The sequence below is a fragment of the Globicephala melas genome, chromosome 18 (genome assembly GCF_963455315.2).
Source record: "Globicephala melas chromosome 18, mGloMel1.2, whole genome shotgun sequence".
In the NCBI taxonomy this organism is placed as follows: domain Eukaryota; kingdom Metazoa; phylum Chordata; class Mammalia; order Artiodactyla; family Delphinidae; genus Globicephala; species Globicephala melas.
Genome location: NC_083331.1, coordinates 65,638,158 through 65,662,457, shown reverse-complemented (window position 1 = coordinate 65,662,457; position 24,300 = coordinate 65,638,158). Strand labels below are relative to the sequence as shown.

At 39.0% G+C, this 24,300-nt stretch overlaps 1 protein-coding gene and 1 pseudogene across 3 annotated transcripts in view; both read right to left on the bottom strand.

The window, feature by feature from the left end:
• The window catches only part of HS6ST3 (heparan sulfate 6-O-sulfotransferase 3), a 648,416-nt gene that overhangs the window by 149,615 nt on the left and 474,501 nt on the right, over positions 1-24,300 (bottom strand). The window lies entirely within an intron of this gene.
• Positions 6,678-7,861, bottom strand: LOC115853288 (ubiquitin-conjugating enzyme E2 variant 3 pseudogene; annotated as a pseudogene).

Here is a 24,300-nt window from a genome sequence, read left to right as displayed (position 1 = left end):
TAAACTACCGCTGGAGAGACGAAGAGAGGCATGAGAGAGGGCTTTCTGGATGTGATCCCAGATGGGTCCTGGCTAGAAATGGGCCACTAGAAAAGGGAGACACGTTATCCCTCCAAGTCCCCATCTGGAGCCTTCTTGGCCTAGGCAAACTCAGGAGCCATGTTTACACCCAAGGAGGTTTTCACATATGTATGCCTCCAGCATAGCTTATTTTATTTTATTTTATTTTAACACATAATGCCCTTCAAGTTTCCTTTGAAGTCTACTGCAAATAACAGGTTTTAGCACATCAGGTGATATGTTGCTTCCTGAAGCATTTAAATTAATTTTCTATTACCAATGCAAATGTGTACCTTCCAATTTACCCACTGCACAATAAAACCTAATTTAAAGCAATTAATGTTCATTAATGGCCCCATCTGCATGTTTATCGCTTTATCCTTAAATACTTGAGACACGGTATCCATATTTTAGAGCTCACTTCTTATCAGCAAGCATTCTTATCCTCAAGGGTAAATGTAAGACTAATGTGGCAGTATCTCAGATCTTTATAAGAAAACCACATTGCCTTTTTTTTTTCCCCTGGAAAAAGCTAGATGATCAAGGTAAATATGCATTATACCAAATGTAGCTAATAAAAAAAAAAAGAAAAAGAGGGTTTGTAATGGTGTGCTTAGCTCCCTCCACTATGTTTTCTTTTTTTCCCCTAGAACTGGTGTGGCACAGCAGTACAGGAAGTGCTCTCCGGCCAGTCCTGACAGGATTTTGCCAGGAATGGGTGGAATGCAGCAGCAGCGCCATGAGGTTTTCCTGCCTCGCCCCCTTCAGTAGATCAATGCCTTGTAGGGAAAGGGCAGGTAGGGGGATCTTCTGACATCACAGGGCATTCTGAGCATGCGCGTTAGCAGCAGCCAGGCCTTGCTTTGCCACTTGTTAGTTGCTTTAGTTGTGTAACTGGAGGACACTAGCTAAACTTTCTGAACATCTGTTTTCTCAGCCTGACTGATCAGGTTTTTCTCAGGACTGAATAAGAGAGTATACTAAAAGATAAAATCATATCGTGATTAAGAGGGTAGTCTCCACCGGTCCAGACTTCCTGAGTTCAGCTACCGGCTTTACCTCTCTCCTGCCTCGGTTTTCTCATCTACAACATGGGCATCATAACAGTATCTATCTTAAAGGGTTCCTGTAAAAATTAAGATGAGTTAATATCTATAAATAGCTTAAAATAGAGCTTGGCAAATAGTAAAGTCTTGGTGAACATTGGGAAAAAACAAAAACTGTAGATACTTTGGAAACCACAGCTATTTTTATTAAAGGCTTTTCCCTAAAGTCACAGTCTGTGGTGCTAAAATGTGACTTCTGGGCTTAGAGACAAGAATCCTGGCACAAGGAAACATGCAGGTGGCTGGTCTCACACCCCACCCCGTCTTAGAGGAAGGCAGAGTAAGTACCTCTTCTGTGACACTATTATGTCTTAAAGTCCTGACAGCCAATTGCATATGTAATTCTTGAAAGAGAGAGAGAAGGCAAAAACAGAAAAAAAGTTAAAAGTAAATAATATGTTTACACCATTGTAAGAAAAAAAGAAAATGAGTTTGGATGGGATTATTTTTTAATCCTGTTGCTTAACCAAGATAACCCATCTGATTTCTCTACTCCTAAAAAAAAAAAAAAGAAAGAAAAGTTAATAAACGTTCCCACACATGTGATTTCAATGCAGTTTACATTTACGAGTCATTATCATTTTGGTGGAAGGCAAAAAAACGATGTTCAGCTTCTACTGGGGGGCAGATGGAGATGGAGTTTAGGAAGTTGACACACTAGCTGACAGAGATGAGTAAAATTTACGTTCCAACCCACCTAATGGCAAGCAATTATCTCTGAACTAGGATAACAAATGCGCTTTTTTATCCTCAAAAAGTTGACATGCATTATAGAAATTTCCAGAAGGCGTATTTTCTGTAAAGAAGCAACTGCTTCTGTATTCGGCATTTAGTACAAGAGTTTAATTGGATGCTGACCCTTTCAGAAGATTTTATGACAAGTAAAAGTTAGATATTAAGAGAATAGAAAAATCTACCTGAAGTTGTCTGCTACTTTCTATTATCTATTCCTCTGTTTAAATATTGCCTTACAAATGTACTTTTACTACATATTCAATACGATTGACAGATTTTGCCTTTAGCAAAATACAAATTGCTTTATGCACAACTATTTTATGAGTATCACAAATAAAAGTGGGAATTCGGTGTTTATCGTGGTTTAAAAGACCATCTTAGCATGAGAAAGACATTTTTGATTCCATGATTAGTTGACATCCTACATAACAAAAAAATTGGCAAATACAGTGGTGGAAGTTATCATAGGTGACATTATAGAATTAAAATGTATTGATATAAACGTTAAGACAATTTAAATGTCTTATAGTGTGAATTTTGACTCCTAAGTTTATTCTACATAAAAAAGCAACCAAAGTAGATGCAGTGTCCTATCTACAAATTACATACCTTGAAACAGGATGAAATGACTTTCGTTTACTTATTTTCATGAAGGCATAAAATATAGCTACTACATGATAAAAAGTAAGATTTTGAAAATTAAGTTACATAGAAAGACCAGAAATATGCATCCACAGACTGTTAGAAATGGAAATGACCATAGTTATTGTCTAGTTCAAATCCCTTATATTAGAAATAAGGGAGCTGAAGCTAAAAATATTGCCGTAACATTATAACTGTGGTGATGGTAAAGAAAAAATGAAAATATCTTCAGCCCTTTGAAAATTAACCATAGCTCTATTTTAACAGTATTAAAATCTTAATTTAGCAAATATACTGGAAAGAAAGGCATACCAGAAAAAAAAATCAGCATGAAGGTGATCTAGTCCAATGAATTGATGATAGTCCTGTCAGATCAAAGGAAAGTGTGAAAGAAAGGAATAGGAAGAAAAGAAATAACATTGAGTACCTGCTACATAACAATATCACATTAACATAACTTATTCAAAAGACTGAGTTTAAAATGTCTTAACACTTACTAGTCAGTGTCCTTGAGTGATTCAAGCCCTATCAATCTCTGATCCCACATTTCAAAGCGAAGGAAATAATGCCTAGAACGATGTGAGGACTACACAAGAGATGTCTGTTAAGCATTAAATTATCCATGCAGAATAGAAAGACCATCCTGTACTCTTGGATTCTCAGAATGGTTCTATCACTTAATGCTCATAACCATACCATGGCATAAAGTTAGTGGCAGAACTGGGATTCAAATCAGGCCTGTCTAGTCCCAAAGCCAAGCAATACTCATGTATTTGGCCTCAAGATATCTGTACATTTCTCTGCTGGGAATTCTTCCTCCACTCCCCTCTCCTAAATCTTCAACTGCCTGTTAAATCCTATTCATCCTTTACAGTTCATTTTAAATATAACTTTTTCAGTAAACTTTGCCTGGAGCTTCTATTACATGTTCTCTTAGTATTCTCTCATTTTTCCTTGGTTGTATTAATTAATAATTAAAGTTGTTAATTCATCTTCCAATTATTTTTAACTACTGTTTCTCTACTAGACCGTCAGCTCAAGCAGGGGCCATTTCTTTCTTTCCGACCATCATGTCTCCCATCCCTAGGAGGGCACCTGACACAATGCAGGCATTCAATAAAAATTTGTTGGATACATCAATTAATGATAAGTGAAGACTGAAAAAGAGTTTTGGGTTGGCAAATAGTTTTGTTTGGTTTTATTTATGGCCGTACTTCACGGCTTGCAGAATCTCAGTTCCCTGATCAGGGACTGAACCCGGGCCACAGCGATGAAAGCCCGGAATCCTTACCACTAGGCCGCCAGAGATCTCCCTGGTTTTATTTGTTAATGACAGAATGTTAATAAGATCCCTGAGGATTTCAAAGAACTTGATCCAGGGCACGGAAGCAAGAGCTGCCGGAGAAAAGGAGGAGGAACAGTTCTGACACTGTGATAGGAAAGACAACTGTAAGATCATTGTAGATGCAGAAATATTTTCAAAGGAGATCCCTTCATAGACATTCTACTCGGTAGAGGGTGGTATTTACATGTGAGAATGAGTGACTGAAAGGAGATGGGGTTCTGAAGAGCTTAGTGAAGAGAACGGAAGAAGGTAATAAATGAGAGTCCAGAGCTGCCAGAAAGCATCGAGCATTCAGCCAAAGTTAGATTATGAAGGCTTAGCCTTGCCAATCTACACTGACTCGGGTGGCATTTCCTGCTGCATGGCTCAGCAACTAGGGTCTTGAAGACAGATGGTTAGACTCAGTGTAAAGATGATGATGATGGTGATGACAACATTGATTCACTGTTAACTCCGTCAAGCACTGTGTAAAGCAGTTTCTATGAATTGCTTCATTTCTTACACACACAAAGAATGCTGTGTATATCCATTTGTTTACAAATGAGAATGCTGAGACTTCTTTTTTACACAGTTTTATTAAGGTATTTTTACATGCTATAAAATTCACCCATTGCATATGTAGAATTAAATGATTTTTTATACATTTATACAGTTGGCAATTATCACCACAAGGCAGTTTTAGACCATTTCCATAACTCTAAAAAATTCCCTTGAGCCTGTTTGCACTCAATCCTGCTTTAACCCCCAAACACAGGCAACCACTGATGCACTATCTGTCTCAATAAATTTGCCTTTTCTGGACATCTTATATAAACGGAATCAAAGAATATAGAGATTTGGTTTTTTGTGTGGCTTCTTTCACTTAGGATAATGATTTTGTGGTTCATTCATGCTGTAGTATGTACTGGTATTTTGTTCCTTTTTTATTGCTGAATAGCAATTATATGGCTACACCACATTTTGAAATTCACAGGCATTTTAATTGTTTCCAGTTTTGGACCATTATGAGTAATACTGCTGTGAACATTCACTTACAATTCTTTGTGTGAACATATATTTTTACTTCTCTTGTGTAGATTCCCAGGAGTGGAATTTGGAATTACAACGCTGTGTGATAAGGTTACGTAAGTTTTTAGGAAACTGTCAAAACGTTGTTCAAAGTAGATGTACCGTTGTGTATCCCCACCAGAAAGGCATGTGTCAAATGTGCTTTCTGTGTCTATTGAGATGGTCACGTGGTTTCTGCTGTTGATTCTATTTATGTGGTTATTACATTGGTTGATATTCAGATGTAAAACCAACTTTGCATTCCTACGATAAATCCCACATGCTCATGGTACATAATCCTTTTTATATGCTGCTGAATTTGTTTTGTTAATATTTGTTAAGGAGTTTGCATGTATCTTTTTTTTTTTTGTGGTACGCGGGCCTCTCGCTGTTCTGGCCTCTCCCGCTGTGGAGCACAGGCTCTGGACGCGCAGGCTCAGCGGCCATGGCTCACGGGCCCAGCCGCTCTGCGGCATGTGGGATCCTCCTGAACTGGGGCACGAACCCGTGTCCCCTGCATCGGCAGGCGGACTCTCAACCACTGCGCCACCAGGGAAGCCCAGTGTGCATCTAACTTTACAAGGGATGTTGGTCTGTCGTCTTCTTGTGATGTTTTTATATGGCTTTGGTATCAGGGTAATTCTGGCCCGAAAAAAAAATGAGAAGTGTTCCCTCTTCATCCATTTTCTCAGTTTATAAAAACTGATATTTCTTCTTTAAATATTTGATAGAATGCACTAATTAAGACATGAGAGAACATGGGCTTTTGTTTGTGGGAAGATTTTAAATTACTAATTAGATTTCTTGTTCTGGTCTCAAGATTTTCTATTTCTTCTTGAGTCCATTTTGGTAATTTGTAAACACAATTTTCTGCTCTAATCGTTATTATTTCCTTCCTTCTGATTACTTTGGATTTGGTTTGCTCTTTTCTAGTTTTTTAAAGGTGAAAGCTTAGGTTATTGGGATTGGAAACTCTTTTTTGGTGTCATAAGCATTTAGAGTTATAAATTTCCCTCTATGCATTGCTTTAGTTGCATTCCATAATTTTCATCTGTTTTTTTTTTAGTTTTCATTCAACTCAGAACAACTTTTGATCCCCTTTTGGTTTCTTCTTTGACCCATGGGTTATTTAGAAGTGTATTTGTACCCAAATATTTGGCACAGATTCTCTTCTATTGTGGATCTCCAATTTAACTTTTTTGTGGTCAGAAAACAACAATTGCATGATTTTAGTTTTTAAAAAATGTACTGAGAATTATTGCAGAGCTCATCCTATAGTCTATTCTGAAGAATATTTCATTCTAAAAATGTGTATTCTGCAGTCCTTGAGTGAAATGTGCAATAATGTCAATTAAGTAACATTGGTTGATAATGTTGTTCAGTCTTTTATACCCTTGCTGATTTTCTGTTGAGTTACCTGTTATATCAATTATTGAAGTGGAGTGTTGAAATCCCCAACTATTACTTCTTTAATTGTCTATTTCTCCTTTCAATTCTGTTAGTTTCTGCTTCAAGCATTTGGGTTTCTGTTATAAGGTGCATATACATTTATAATTGTTATATCTTTCTAATGTATTGATCCTTTTAACATTATGAAATATCTCCCTTTGTTTCTAATAATATTAATATATGAAGGTTTATTTTGCTTTATATTAATATAACTACTCCAGATCCATTATTGTTACTGTTTCATGGTATATCTTTTTCCAGCCTTTACTTTAAAGCTATTTGTGTTTTTGCATCTAAGTTGCATCTCTTCTAGACAGCATATAGACATCACAAAATGCCAAAGAAAACTTGATTTATTTCTCCTTAATTAGCACCTTAAGTGTTTAAATTACGAAGCTAATAAAGACACCATCTACCCTAACCAAGCAATTGTAAGACTAGGTAATGAGATACAGAAATTTCAACACTGTATTCTTAGGAAAGTTTGCAGACATTTTCTTTTAGGTAACTCTGAAATTTGGAATTAAATGTTTAACTCTTCTGGGAGACCACAGATGGATGATTTTGAGTTTCTAGTCACTTTTTGTCTTCTTTCACTGTGGTTTTGATGACTTCAGATACCCTATTAGTTCTAAGGATACAAGGAAAACTTAAAAACATTTCACTATTTATACTAATATTCCTTCACTGAAATTGAAGGAGAATGCAACTTTTTCTTATTGCTTACAATATTATCAACCAGGTAAGTGACTGATGGCAATAGAGCAGGTCTTTCACTTTTATCCTTAACGATTTCATGACTCTTCATAACCTGCCAGTTATGACTCTTTGCTTCTTTACAGCCAACATCACATGTAGATACTTTGTCTTCTTGCTCCCAGTAACACATACTCTTCTCCCAAAGTCTGTGCTTTCAAAATACACGTAATAATATATTGTATTCTCTGTGAATCCAATTGCATCCAATTTCTATCATTCAAGTTTTAGAAAATAACGCTGTTTCCATGTCACTTGGGTTATTATTTCCATGGGCTGACATACAACAGCAGGACACTGAGTTGACTATCATGTCCCAGGGCTGGGACTAGCACACTGAATAAATCCATTTTTCTCTGAACCTCAGGAGGGTGGGACTGAGAGCTGTCCAATGAGCTGAGTGTGAGGAGAAATATCTTGGAATGAGCAGAGGCAGACACATCTCTGTTGAGCTCCACCTTGTGCAAGCTGAAGATGTCAAGGTCATCACGTCTCCTACAGACCATTCTAGAATGTCTAAGAGGACCATCCTTCTGCAGTGTCATTGCTGAAATTGCTAGTGTCCAAGCAATGCATAATTATTATTATTATTATTATTATTATTTTTTGTGGTACGCGGGTCTCTCACTGTTGTGGCCTCTCCCGTTGCGGAGCACAGGCTCCGGATGCGCAGGCACAGCGGCCATGGCTCACGGGCCCAGCCGCTCCGTGGCACATGGGATCTTCCCAGACCGGGGCACGAACCTGCGTCCCCAGCATCAGCAGGTGGACTCTCAACCACTGCGCCACCTGGGAAACCCAACACATAATTATTTGACTCCGACCATCCTAAATGTATGGACTGTTTTATTCTCATCATTTCCCTAGGTCTTTGAATTTATGTCTGAGACACCTTCATTCGTTTTTGCAATCTAGGCTGCCAAGTCTACCTACCACGCCTCATCAGGTGGATGAAAAGGAGCACAAAGCTCCTCTTGAAACTTCAAAATCATTTATTTGATTAACCCAACAATTACAGATTTAGGAGGGCTCCAATTTTGGAGATAGGGCAAGTACTTAATACTTAAAAGGTTACTACAATTTAAAGTTCCTGAAGACTGGAGATCTCTCCTGAATTAGAGGCTTGTCCCAGATAAGGTCTGTTTTCTTATCAGGCTAAAATGATTTTATGTCTGTCAACTAAGCTAACATGATTTTGTTTGTCGAACATTTATTATTTATCAATAACAAAAACGTTTTTATAACAATTTACATTTTTGAAAGCACTTGTCCATTAATAGGCTTTATTCTTATAATATTTCTGGAGGTAAGTGTTATTATACCCAAATTACAGCTGAGACCTATTCTGCACAGTTAATAAGGGGCAGAATCTTGATTGGAATTCAGTTCTTCTGATGCTGTATTAATATACTTCACACTATACAACAGAGGTTCTCTTCATTAAAAATTTAATTCCCTTGCTAGCCTTACTGCACTTGTATGGAACAAGGGTACATAATGGTTCAGTACATGTAAGAAAAAAAATTTAATAATTGAGTTCAAAAGCCATAAGGGATTAAGTAAATTTCAGTGCATCTATAAATTAAATCCTGTCCATTGAAAGGTACTGTGTTGAATATCATTATCATGAGACTATAACCATAATATACAAGCAGAAAAAATTTACAAAAGACTGTGTGTAAACAGAATGGATAGTCCAGAAAGAGACGCACACATATAGAGTAAACTGCCTTATGACAAAGATGCCAAATATTCAGGAGGAAAAGAATTTATTTTCCATAAATGGTTATGGAGCCACTGGGTATCTCTATGAGAAAAAAAAGAACTTTGTGTCAGTATTTCACATCATACTTAAAAATTAACATGAAATGGACCTTGAACCTAAGTATGAAAGAAAAAACTCACAAAATTTCTAGAAGAAAACAAAGAATATTTTCATACTTTAGGGTAGAAAATTATTTCTTAATTAGTACAAAAATTAATATACATCAAAGAAAAAATGAGAAATTGTATTGCATTAAATTTAAGGATTAATTTCTCAAAAGACACCAGGAAGAGAATGAAGAAAATAATCCAAGAATGAGAGGAGATAGTTATACAGTTGGTCCTGGGTATCCACAGGGGATCTGTATCAGGACCCTCCGCAGATATCAGAGTCGGCAGATGCTCAAGTCCGTTAAACAGCCAAAGAACAGTCAGCGCTCCGTATCTCACGGATATGGAGGGCCAACTCTAATACATCTATCCAACAAAAAAGCTTATACATAGTATATCTCAGAAATTCCTTCACACTAATAAGGAAAAGACAAAGAAACCAATTTTTAAAATTGAACAAAAGATTTAAACAGGCACTATATAAAAGGGAATACCTAAGTGACACATTAGCAAAAATCAATAGAATCGTCAGTGTAATGCAAATTAAAATAACTATGCAATACCACTACATCCTCTTTAGAATAGCTAAACCCAAAAGACTGATAATACCACTTGTTGTCAAGAATGTGGAATAACTGGAACATTCATAGCTTGCTGAAGGAAAACTAAACTGGTGTAACAACTTTAGAAAACTGTTGCCATTACCTACTAAAGCAACATATACCTTTACCCTATGATCCAACGATCACACCCCTACGCATACACCCAAGAGAAACAAGTGCATGTATCTATCAAAAGACATATGCAAGCATATCCACAGAAGCCTTATTCATAATGGCCAGAAACTGGAAACAACCCAAATAATATCAATAGAAGAAGAGAGAAGTAAATCGTGGTACAGAATAGAACAGTAGACAGGATTAAAATTTAACAAGTTAATGATGGATGAACTAATAAGCATAAATCTCATAGACATTTTGTTGAGGACCCAGATGCCAAAAAAGGTTCATATGGTCTGATTCCATTTATACGAACAGCAGGAACAGGCATCCTATTGATAATGTTGATATGGATGTGGGTGACAGTTATAGGTAACTACAAAGTCAGGTGTCGCTTCAGCTTCAATGTACCTCCTTATGGCCAGTGCCTCTTAATTTTTATTCTGTAAAAGTCTGACTTCGGCTACTAGCTAAGGTGTGCTGTTTTGCCTTCCCAACTGCTTTGATGGTAATTTTGAACAGAACTTTCCCATCTTCCTCCCTTCACTTCTTTTTTCACATCTACAGACAGGTAAGAGTCTAAAAGATTACACTGAATACTTTTGGTGTTGGCGTGACCATTGCCAGGCGGCTTCGTCATGAAAGCTCTTTCTGCAAAAGTCACCAATAGCATCTTTAAACCTCCAGCACTCACAGCAAAGCACTTTTCAAACTTCTAAGACATTTCTTTTGAAATAATGATAACAGGATACATCTGGGCACACTGTTCCTGTATTAACATCTTAAAAGTGAGAGTTCTAGATAATGTCTTTTTCTTTTTCTTTTTAACATAATCCTTATTATGTTTGTAACGTTGCTTTGCAATAACTAAAAATAAGGGAAGAACATGTATTTTTGTTTGTGCTGAATAAACATTAGAGCTGGTTGGAGTCTACTTTTCTTCTTTTCTTGGCCACACTAATGCAATTAGTGTGGCCACTTGAGGTATGTCTCAAAAAAACACAGAGACACATGCATTTTTCTCTCCCGCTCTGTCTCTCTCTCACTCACTCACTCACACACACACACACACACACACGAAGGAAGTCAGAATAATCCATTTTGCCATGAAACATCTAGGTTTGGACAACTGGCACCCAGCGGAAAGGCATCCCAAATGTGGCTTTAAAGCAACTATGAGACTGTTTTAGGCATAATATACACAGAACCAATCTGTTTGCTCTGAAATTTAAGGTTTAGAACTCACACAAAGCTTGAGGCACAGACATCAGTCCTAGTTTCTGAGTACCTCCAGTTTGTGGGAGAATCTAACCAGGATTTGTGATTGAAATAAAATGACATTTCCCTTAATAAAGGAAAGGGTATGTGACATAATTGGGATTCTGTAAAACATCCTGAGAAATCATGGATGGAAAGCACTATTGGGGAATAAATCACTAATTGCATTAGTGTTCTGCTCTGCTCAACTTAGCATATAACTTTAAACTATACCTGGCATCTAGGTCCATGACCGTAATTGACTTTCCTTGCATTTAAAAAATATTCACATGAATTATTTTTAACAATGCTTTTTTCAGATGTTCAAAGATAATCTTCATAATTCCCTTAGTTTATGAATAAAGACACAGAAATATTAATAAACTATGCATACCTGTTCTTGAGATGCAGGATCTCCTCTCAGAAGATGTAGAGAGAACTGAGCAGCCCAACAGAAGGTTGACAAGTACACAAGGTTAGGAGACACATCTCTACTCTTTATCACACTGTGGTCTGACTGTCTCGCCATTTTTCCCCAGCCATCCCCACCCAACTTCCAGGGACAAAATGCACATCTGGTCAGTATGGAAGGAGCATGAGCTGTGGGTTTTGGGTATAGTTTCATTTTACCCTTTATCACCAATGTCCGGCTTTCCACAGCACTAGCTGTAGTAATATTCTTCAGCAAACAATCAGAATTTTCTTCCTGGAGAAGGCTCATCACAGATATACCAGAGGGTCTTTGAACAATCTTGTAAATGAAAGGAGTAGTTCTTTTATACAGGCTTCCAATAAGACTGACTATTTGGGTATAGATACAAATGAAAAAACCTAAGCAAAAATCAGCTGTCCTCCCATTAACAGCTCCTTCACAAGTTTTGAGTAAGAATTCAAAATGATGATGTCTTCTATGGCATTCATCCTCCTGGAGATGAGCCATAATCGTGTGCATTCCAAGTACTTTGGTATTCCCCGTTGAACTTGACTTTGAAGCACATTTTCCAACACATGTGAAATGTCCCCTGATTTAACCTCCTTAAGAAAAGTTGACCACCCACCTACTATCAGGGGTGGGGTCACAGTTTCTCGAGTCCCTGCCATTATAAGTTAGATTGAGGAATTCAGTTGCACTGAAAAGCATGAAGGAAAGAACTAAGATGGTCATTTTGCTCTCCCCTGACAGATATTGGCAGAGAGAAAATATAAACATAACAATGTCCTAAGGGCTCAGGTGATCTTTTCCCTCCACTGATACACACCTCAAAAAATAACAAAAATTGCTAGTAAGCCGGCCAAGACAGCCAAGAAGTTCCCTGAACTCCTGACGGGGAAAAATTGGTACTGACCTTGTCAAATTGAATAACGACTTCAAACAGGTTAACTCTAGTTTTTTTTCTAATAACGATAGCTTTCAGAATAGGCACATCTAGGATGTGTAAAAGATAAAGATGAGATGTCTGTTCTTACACTAATGATTAAAAATAAACCATAGAGAGTCTGGTTCACTACAGACGTCATTAGTTTCCATCAGGATATTTATTTTTTGCAAGTGGTACTTCTAAAAACAAAAATTTCAAAAGATTTTATACATTGCCTACTACCCAACCTCTGTTTCTTTGGGAGGGAGTGGAAGACAAGAATCAAATCCACAGTGAACAGACAATTGTGTTTTCTAATCCTCTTGGTTCAAGACCGGTATGAATAAAAATGTGAAGCTCCCCTGCCTTTGCATTCACCTCAGAAAAGATTTTAGCAAACACAAGACACCAAATAGCACTGGCATTAAAAAAATTGTTTAAAGCATTTCTATTTTCTTGCAGAGCAAACAGTCAGCCATCAGAGTTTGGTCATCAATTCATTGACAACTACTATGATGTGATTGGAATTTTGGAGCACCATAAGAAAATCCTCCCCATTTCCTTTATCAGTGCTGCATTTTTTAATGGCATTTCTAAAAAACAGGCAAATAGGAGGATGAAGATAGCCCAGCAACGCCTTTTTACATTTACAGTTTTAGAGTAATTACGAGCGCTATTGCTGACGGCAGCAATATTTTCAGAACCCGTATCCCCACAAAGTTCCTCAAAGACTGGATGCATAATTCGCATCCAAAGTTACTAAGTATCTGTTTGACTGCATTTAGTCTTCCCTTCAAAGAAACACAGAAAACAATTTGCTCTAAGGCACTGTACAGTCAAGAACAAACAGGTGAGATGCTTTCAAATCTTAAGGCTGTACACCAACAATTCAATACAAAGTGACGACGGTTACTTTAATCATCAGCTCCTTTTACTGTGTGTACCAAGTACATCGAAGCAGAGTCATACCGTAAAAATAAAGAGTGAGAAAGCAACAAACAGACAAACAGAAGGGGGAAGGAAAGGAGGGAAGGGAGGGAGAGAAAAGGGTAGACAAGAGATGGAATAGAACGGGAAAGGCAAGGAAGCAAAAAGTGTGTTTGAGCATCTCTTCCATAGATACTCAGACCATAGATGGAGACTTGATGACGTGAAGACTGATTGGCAGGGAGTGGATTATCTGTGTTTGAAAGAGGGGGATTTGATTCATACTCAGAGAAGTGGGTTTCTCACACAGAAGAGCAAACAGTATGCCCCAGCCCTACCTTTCCCAACACTCCAGAAGGTCTAATCTCTTCCTGGAGAGACAGCTGCTCCCAAGATGAAAAGATAGTTAGTAACGAATAAGGGGGCTGACCCAAGAGGCACAGTGACCTCCCCATTGGGGAGGTCAATGAGACACTCTCACAGCTCACAGCATGTTTCCTGCGCCCAAGAGGAGTCCAAGGGGCCTGTGCCGACATGTGTCACTGCTTTCACACACGTGGACCATGTCTTGCACTCGATGGCCATGACACCGTCTTGCCTGTACTTCCTGCTAGTTAACGAGAGAGCTTCCTCGATACGTTTAGCCCAAGGGAAGGTGATGGTATGAAGCTTCTGTTATTGGATTGCATACCAAATTTTATATATATATATTGGACTACATACCAAATATGTAATTTTATCCATTTTATATAATTATATACATACAATATATACACACACATGCAAATATGCATGTATATATCTATTATATATATACATCAGTTATATACATACAAATGTGTTTACATATATATAAATATAGATATATATAGAGACTATAATATATGACTGCATTATATATACTAGTAGAATTTAATTATATATATGAAATTAAATATATATATGTATTCCTGAGACTATACACCAGGTATTAAGCTTCTACATATCTGATGTGTGTCATGACAGTAATATACGGAGCCAAATATGTATGCATTCTGGGCTTCCCTGGTGGTGCAGTGGTTGAGAGTCCGCCTGCTGATGCAGGGGACACGGGTTCGTGCCGCGGTCCGGGAAGATCCCACATGCCGCGGAGCGGCTGGGCCCGTGAGCCATGGCCGCTGAGCCTGCGCGTCCAGAGTCTGTGCTCCGCAACGGGAGAGGCCACAACAGTGAGAGGCCCGCGTACCGCCAAAAAAAAAAAAAAAAAAAGTATGCATTCATTCATTCCACAAAAATTTACTAAAGACTTTGTTATGAACAAAGAATCGGACCACATGCTGCTGGGGAAAGAGAGCCAAGGAGAATCTGGTTTCCATAGTCCAAATGAGTTCCAAGCCGCATAAAGGAAAAGACACATAGACAACTCATTGCCTACCGAACAGTATGAAGCAAGTGCCCTAACAGAGAGAAAACCAGATGCTGAGAAGACCTGAAGGAAGGAGGGCTTATTATTATATGGTCTGAGGGTAGAAGGAGACGAGGAACTGTTGCTTGAAGGAGATGCCTTTTAGCTAATTTTAATAGCGGGAGAAGGTGTAAGAATTCTGCAAGCCATTAAGAAATGTGAGCCAGGCCCGCCAGAAGGGAGGAATAACATGCTGAGGAATCACAGGGAGGTTCACCCACCTGGAGAGGAGGGTGCAGCAAGGAAGCCATGCCAGGGACAGCAAGAGGGACAAGGTGGCCTATGATGTGGACACTGTGCGGAGTCTAGGTCAGAAGACAGGCAATTACTAATTCAGTCTGAGATGATAATGGGGAAGACAGGGCATTTTAACTAAGTATTGAAAGATAAATATGACTTCTACAGTCAGAAGTGGGATGAAGGGGCTTCCCTGGTGGTGCAGTGCTTAAGAATCCAGCTGCCAATGCAGGGGACATGGGTTAGATCCCCGGTCCGGGAAGATTCCACAAGCTGCAGAGCAACTAAGCCCGTGTGCCACAACTACTGAGTCCGCGTGCCACAACTACTGAAGCCCGCGTGCCTAGAGCCCGTGCTCTGCAACAAGAGAAACCACCACAATGAGAAGCCCACACACCGCAACGAAGAGTAGCCCCCGCTCGCTGCAACTAGAGAAAGCCCGCGCAGCAACAAAGACCCAACGCAGCCAAAAACAAACAAACAAACAAATAAATAAAAGAAGTGGGATGGAAAAGAACATTCCAGAAAAACAAGATGGCATTAGGAAGGAACTGGGGATAAGAACATATAATGTGGACTTAGGGAATGGTGAATGTACACTTAGGATAAAACACTTTTGTTCATTCCTGACACATGCTAGGAGTTCAATAAATATGTGTTGAATGAATAAATAAATGATTGATCATAGGGAACTGAGGGAGAAAGAGGTTTCAAAATATGGGCTGGAGTTGAACCTTGAATTCCAGACTAAAATGTTGGGACTTAATCCAGTCGCCAATGGGAGGCGCTCAAGGAATTTCAAAGGAAAGAGTGACAGGGTCAGTACTGTGAGTCCAGAACCGAGATAAAGGATGGACTAGAGGGCGGGGAGCAGAAAGAACAGCCTGTCCCTGTATCGCAGACTCAAGATAACAGGGATTTAGGTAATGGTAGGAATTGAACGGATAGAGAGAGAATGAATTTAAGACACATCGGAAAGATGGAGCTGTCTACCGCTATTACATAGCTTTCTCAGATGTACCCACTCACAACAGCACGGCTTTGCAGGCCAATATATACACACCGCAAGCCCTCCAGGCTTATTTTGGCCATGGTTTGGGCCTTTACATTTTCCTTCCCCTCCAGCATCATTCTTGTATTTCGGTTTTCTGCCCCATTAGTTCAATTGCCTGTTTCCACACAAGCATCCACATCGCTCTTGGACTTATAGGAAGTTCCACTTCCCTGATTTGCGATTCAGCGTTCATTCTTGTACCTTTTTTGTTCCTGGTTGTTTCAGGTATCCCTCACCCCAGCCTCAGCCTTTGGAGCAAACCCCTAACGGTGACCCACTTGTTCAGAACGTGAAAATAAAAGGTTCCTTAAAATAAAATGTCATCAGGATATCTAAATACTCCAACACATATACCATTGGACTTTCCAAATGGTCAATGTGGTTTCCAAGATGTGCTCAAAAACATTTTTTTTAAGGTCATTTGACATTTGGTACAAGGCATTGCACCAACAGCCAATAGGCCTATTACACTGGTTAATACTAAGAAAAGGCACTAGAAAAAAGGTGGTACCGAGATACTTTATTTTGTGTGTGTGTGCAATCAACTTCATTAAAGAAGAACAGAATCAAAAGATGATGGCTAATTCTTAATTATTTAGAAACAAATCATGCTATAGATAACTAGACATATGTTATAACAATCAGACATATGATACGACTTTTTAAAAGCTTTATTTAGCTTTGAGGTACAGCATATGTATGCTAATCCCATTTCTAAAAATTTTCAGGACAATCTCACTATCCTCATAAATGTGTTTGTAATTGTCAAGCCATGTATTCTAATTTTTTTCATTTGAAAAACATGAACACTGTTAGCAGATTTGCTTTGGGCGAAACTAAATTTAGATCCCACCCCCAGTGTCTGCCGGAGGGTGGAGAGCAGCTTACCCAAATCTAAGAATTCCACTATCTACGGGAAAACGCACCAGAAGCCTAACCCACATGCTCTTTGGGTCTACACTCTTAGGAACGTTCAGCTAGTCCCTGCTTGCTATAATGCTAAATGTTTTCTCAAATTGCTGTTGAATGTTTGCCCTAGTTCTTAGCAGCTGCTCTGATTCAAAAGGGCTCTATGTTCTCAGGACATTGAAATTACGACTTGAAAAGAAAAAAAAAAAAAAAGCCCGTTATTGCATTTTTCCTGGTTTGAAAAATCAAGTTGAAGACAGTGACCCTCTTCCAAAGAGCAAGAGCATTGCCTCACGGTTTGGGGTCCTTGAGCAACGTCCCTCAAGGCCTATACATGAAATGAGGACGATACGGAGACCCGAGCGTTCACATAATTGATCCACTTTCATCCGCGTAAAGGGATGAGAAAGTCTCAAATTATTAACAGTCCAGTGCTTTTACAGCTCCCACCTACCACACACTTACTGCCTTCAGATTTCTCCTAATTGAATTACTGAGAGCAGACCAAATGACCTTAGTTGTCCAAGCAGTATTTATCACATTTTAAATGAATTTCATTATTAAAAGAAAACAGTCTCTTAATTCATTTTCCATCTTAGAGTAATTATATCCGTGGTGTCCTAAGTTTTCTGTGACTTTCCTTTTCAAGAAACAACTATTAACTTTCCACAGAGTCAGTGACCTTGTTTGGATGACTCTGTCCCCTCAGGTGACCTTGAGGCAAAAATTACAGAAGCATCAATTGGCAAGTTCGTGAGCATTCAGCAAATCATGAAAAGGGTAAGAGCTCTTCATTTCCCAGCACTGGTATTCATCATGGAAAGACACATAAAAAGAAAGGGCAAATTCCAATGACACGTATCCAGTAAATTGGAGACTCTTGTCACAGTAAATGCCAATTCAGCAGTTTATAATCACAATGCATAACATGCTACATTACTTATTTTTTAACCCTCTAAATTGGGCGTTTTATTACTGTTCCTCTGTGTCACCCTTTGTATCATTGAAAATCCTAAGTTTCTTCTGCTATGAGATCATCTTTCTGAGTCTGTTGAATTTCATCTTGGTTATCAGTAACAAGTCCTCTTCGCAATGGCATCCAATCAAGAATCACAGATTTTGAAGAAATCTGAAAGGTCACTTGGTTCCACGTAGACCATTGTACAAAATGAACTAGAAGGGAAGTAAACTGCAAAATTGTTTCTGAACTATTTGCAAATACAACAAACCACAGAACTTCTCTTAACAATTTGCCTGGCATTTCATCCCTTTTAAGCAGGTAAATGGAGTCCAAATTCTCTTGCCTGCATTGGAGTTAATTTCAAAACCAGCAATCAAGGTGAATCATCATTCCCAGATATATTTATTTATGAGCTAAAGGAGAGTAGTTCAATACAGATTGCACTGGTGTCAACAGTGTCCACAGTAAGTGATGTTCTCTATTAGATGTGCTTGAATTTTTTCACATGGTAAGAATACTATAACCAAAGTGCAGTTAAATAAGGTCAAACACATTTCTGGAGATTTCCACACATGTTCAGGTATTCTCACCTCAATATTACATTTCACCTAAGTGGAATATGTGAGGTGGAGCAGTAACATGGAACAAACACTGGACAAGAGGTATCACGGGTATGGAGTTAAGGTCCAGCTCTCTGACTCATGAATTCCATTAGACAGTCACCCAAACTCCCTGGGCCTTAGTTTCCTCATTCATGAAACGATTTCTGAAGTCATATGATTCTACAGGTCGATGTCAAATTAGATTAACAGCAGGCTTTTGATGTTTTCTCCTAAACCAAAACAAAGCAACGCAAAAACAAAACAAAAAACAGAAAAGGCAACGAGAACACACCTGGCATTAGTTTATACCTAGGTGGTGTTGAATTTCCATCTTTGCAGTATTACTCCCCCAAGCACAGTGAAGAGTATTTAGTATTTAGCAGCAGAGTTATTAACCTATGTTCAGATGTGTCACGATGACGCTTGAATCCTCTTAAACAATATATTTCTTTAAAAAAAAAGTCTCAGGTTTCTGAATCTCTTCACAGTTTATCTCCAGTGACTGAAGCACATATATTAGAATTGAACAGTTAGTATTTCTGGTAGAGGACTGATCCAGGTTATAAGGCAGAATCTATCCTCTACCTAAAACAGAATCTTCTTTGAGATCATCCTTCAAATGATTGCCATTTATGGAAGTATGTCATCTCTGCAGAAAGAGCCATAGAGGAAAACCAATTCCAGAGATTTCTTTTCTGAAGCATGTTTTGTCTATCTGCTATATCAACAAGCAAACAAGGTGTCTGAAAATTTTGTTTTCTTGAGTAAGATGCTCCTATGACATTACTGATCCTAAGGTACAGCCATGGGTTTCTGCTATTGATTTTAGCATCTTATTTAGAGTATGCTATACACCTGTTACAAAGCCAGTCCTCACAACATCCCACCAAGAATGTCAATCAGCTTTCCATGCTGCTTCTGCCCTTTGCACACCACCCCCCTGAGGCAGTGCCCTAAATCATCCCACATAAGCCCTGGCAGATCTCCAGGCCCACGGGCAATGGTGGACTCCAAACTAGACCACTAAAATGATTAACGTCTCCTGCCCATATGATGCTATTTCAGGCATCTCAAGGCCTTCCCTGCCTTAAAATCAAAATTCCACTTTTCTCACTGATGCTTCAAATTCCTTTAAAAGAGATGCTTTGACTCAGTACATCAAAGGAAGAGGAAACATATGACCTGAAATCCATATAATTGATTAATCTGACAAAATTGATTAATATAAAATCCTTTTCTGAGGACAGACATTGATGAGGAGCCTTACTGTAAGGCAGGTGGAATGGGAAAAGTGCAGCAAAAAGAGACGGAAGACACCAAATATTTTGCTTACTTTTTGCTTCATAATCATTTGTAACATAATAATAATGATATTCATCCCATGAGGTTGTTGAGCTAATAATTGATAACAATAAACACCATGTATCGAGTCTTTCAATAGTGAGAGGTAGCATCAGTGAAAATGCTGGTAAGGACATCCGAAAAGCCTCTCCTCTTTATGAAATCAATGAGAACACTGCCAAAAATTGTCAAAGTTGACATTTTTATAACTCCGAAAACTTGCCAAACTCTTGCAGCAATTCATAGAGCATTTTTTTAAAAAAAAGGATAAATTTCATTAAGAAGAGCAAGCTTCGCGGTGTTTTAACTTGCCCTATTCCCACCCCGCACCCCCCAGATTTGCAGTACCCTTGAAAACCAAGAGCCACAATCACAGCTAAAGCCAGCAGTCTGGCAGCCGTTGGAAGGGGCAGAATGGGGTTGGAGCATCTTCACAGCCCCATTCCTAGAGAATCGGCCATTGTTTGACCCGGAAAGATCCCACTTGCAAGACTGTCTTTAAATGAGCTGACTTGAAGCTCACCCTATGCAAAAAAGTCTTTTCCCAGGGGTGTTGGAAATAAATCGGGGGCAATTGTTTAGCACTGCAACTCCCTGAAGCAGTGGGTAACAGTTAATACAATAGGCTAAACAAAAGCTTAAAAGGAAAAGATGGGGAATGAGATGGCCATAGGAGGCTTTGAAAATCCCTAGTATATTCCCGGTAATCTAGAAGCCCGTGCGTGTGTGTCCGGCTGTGCATCCGGCCAGGACTGTGTGCGTGCTCAGGTGGGCCTAAAACACATTAACCTCTTGCTAAACCTGAGGTTCTATGCAAGCAGAAAACGAAGGCTAAGAAGCAACAGCCCAGCTGAGTGCTGAAGGTATTCTCCAGTTACACACACAGAGCCCTTGGCAAAGACTGGGGGACTTATTAATTACAGGCTTTTAAGGAAGTCTTTGTGGAATAATTAGCTGACCGTTAAGATAATTGAGCAGACTTCAGTGGCCACACACAAAAAAGAATACAGAATTCACAGAATTTGTTCAGAAAAGTCACTAAACAAACATCAAATAGCAACAGCAACAAACCCTGTGGAGGATGGAGAATCTGATTTCCAGAGCTGCCGTATTATATTAACTAAAATGTTTAGTTTTCAACAAAAAGTAGGAGACATACAAAGAAACAAGGAAAGATGGACCGTACACACAATCAATAGGAAAACTGTTCCTGAGGCAGGCCAAACACTGGCACTTACAATGATGAATTTAAATGAGCTATTCTAATTATGGTCAAGGACGGCCGGAGCCAACATCGGCACCCGGGGGTCCCAGCGTCCCGCCCCCGCCCCCGGCCGCGACACAGTTTCCACAAACAGACACACACCGGGGGCGAGGCGCCACGGCTTCCCCGCCGGGTCCCCCGGAGGCCGGTCCCCCTCAAGCCGAGCGCACGAATGGGAGCCCGCTGCGCTTTCCCTCCCGAAAGCGGGCTGCAGGGACCCAAGCGTGGACCCTGAGACACGAACACGCGCACCACGCCGCCACGGGGGACAAGAGGCCGGGCGCCGTGCATTTCTGGAATCACCGGGACGCCTGTGTAAATTTCCGTTTGACCTGACATTTTCCAAAGGTCACTCAAGATCAGGGGACAAAATGCCTAGTCTCCAAGGGTCCAGCCTGCCTACCCACTGAAATTAGGGGACAGGATGCCTCCGTTCCAAGGGTCCTGCCAGCCCACCCACTGAAAAAAAAGAATTAAAACCAACTAACTAAATAAGGTCAAGGAACTAAAGAAGTTATAAAAAGGAACCAAATAGAAATTCTGGAGATTAAAAGTACAATAAGTGGGTCTTCCCTGGTGGCGCAGTGGTTGAGAGTCTGCCTGCCAATGCAGGGGACACGGGTTCAGGCCCCGGTCCGGGAAGATCCCACATGCCGCGGAGCGGCTGGGCCCGTGAGCCATGGCCACTGAGCCTGCGCGTCCGGAGCCTGTGCTCCGCAACGGGAGAGGCCACAACAGTGAGAGACCCGCGTACCGCAAAAAAAAAAAAAAAAAAAAGTACAATAAGTGAAATGAAAAATTCACTACAAGAGTTCAACAGCAGATTTGAGCAGGCAGAATTAAAAATGAGTGAACTTGAAGATAGACCAATTGAGATTACCTAGTCTAGGGAACAGAAAGGAAAAAGACTAAAGGAAAATAAACGTAGCCTAAGAGCATCAAGCAGACTAATATGTTTATAATGGGAGTCCCAGAGGGAGAGAAGAGGACAGGAGAAAAGGGCAGAAGGAGAATTTGAAGAATTCTCGGCTGAAACTTCCCAAATTTAAGGAAAACTATCAACCTACATATCTAATAAGCCAAATAAAGGCCAAGTAAGATAAACTCAAAAAGATCCACAGCTGGACACTTCATAATCAAACAGCTGAAGCCCAAGGCCAAGAGAGGCTCTTGAAAATAGCAAGAGAGAAGTGGCTCATCACATACAAGAAATCCTCCAGAAGACTAACCAATAAGCTGATTTCTCATCAGAAGCCACGGAGGCCAGAATGCAGTGATATGACATAATCAAAATGTTGGAAGAAAAAGAATGTCAACTACGAATTCTAAATCCAGCAAAACTATCCTTCAAAACTAAAATAGAGGGGCTTCCCTGGTGGCACAGCGGTTAAGAATCCGCCTGCCAATGCAAGGGACACGGGTTCGAGCCCTGGTCCGGGAAGATCCCACATGCCGCGGAGCAACTAAGCCCATGCGCCACAACTACTGAGCCTGAGCTCTGGAGCCTTCAAGCCACAGCTACTGAAGCCCGCGTGCCTAGAGCCCATGCTCTGCAACACAAGAAGCCACCGCAATAAGCCCACACACAGCAACGAAGACCCAACGTAGCCATAAATAAATAAATTATATATAAAAAAAAAAACTAAAGTAGAAATTAAGATATTCACAGATGAAAACTGTGAAGAATTTTTTGCTTGCTGAGAGCATTTATTTGCTTACTTTTCTGCCCTACAAGAAATACTACAGGAAGCCCTTCAGGCTGAAATAAAAAGATGCTAGATAGTAACTCGAATCCACATAAAGACATAAAAAAGCACTAGTAAAGGTACCTATATAGGTAAATACAAAAGATGGTATAAGCTTTTGGGTTTTTGGCTTGTAACTCATTTTTCCTCCTATTTTATTTAAAAGACAACTGTGTAAAGTAACACTTGTAAATATGTGTTGATGGGCACACAATGGATAAGGATATCATTTCTATAAAAATAATAGCACAAGTCAGGGTGAAGAAGTGGACTATAGGAAAAAAGATTTGTATACTATGGATATTATATTGGTATAAATCCAAAGTAGATTATTATATATTAAAGTGTTAATTATAATCCCCAGGGCAATCACTAAGACAATCACTCAAATAAAATATAATAAGAGAAATAACAAAGGAATTAAAATAATACACTATAAAATATCTGTGTAATACAAAAGAAGGTTGTAATGAGAAAAACATTAAAGAGATTACACATATAGAAAACAAATAGCAAAATGACAGATGTAAATCATACCTTATCAGTAATTTTATTTAACATAAGTGAACTGAACATTCCAATTAAGAGAAAGAGATTGGCAGAATAGATAAGAAAAAAAAGATCCCATTATATGCTGTCTGCAAAAGACACACTTTTAAAGACACAAATAGATTGGAAGTATAAAAGATATATCATGCAAACAGTAAAAGAGAACTTCAGTGGTTATACTACCATTAGACAAAATAGACCTTAAAACAAAAATTGTTACTAGAAACAAATAAGAACATTTTATAATGATAAAAGGGTAAATCCATCAAAAAGATATGGTCATTATAAACATATATGTTAGGCATAAACATATACCTAACAACAGAGTCCCAAAATACATGTACCAAAAACTGGCAGAATTGAAGAGAGAAATAGACAATTTAATAATAGGTGGAAATTTCAATAACTCATTTTCAATAATGGATAAGACAACTGGTAGACGATCTCAAGAAAATGCAAATCTTGAACAACACTATAAACCTATAGACCTAACAGACATTTTTTAAACACTCTACTCAACACCAGAAGAATACAAATTCTTCTCAAGCGCACATGGAACATTCTCCAGGATATGCCATATGTTAGGCCAAAAAACAAGCCTCAATAATTTTACATGTATATTACTAAAATGTAATGAATTAAAAATCAATGGCCAGGGAATCTTTTAAGTGATTTACAAGCATTATTTTATTTAATTCTCAAAAGTATCCTATGACATATGATATGATTAGGTATAAGAAGTATGGTTAGGTATGGTGAATATCCACTTACTGCAGATGAAGAAACTATAGTAAAGAGGGTTATATACCTTGCCTAAGATTGCACAGTTAATAGGAAACAAAGGTAGGAGCTACAATTAATGTTCTTCTCATGTTTGAGGTCTCAGGGTAAACGTTTCCACCCAATCTGTACAAGGTC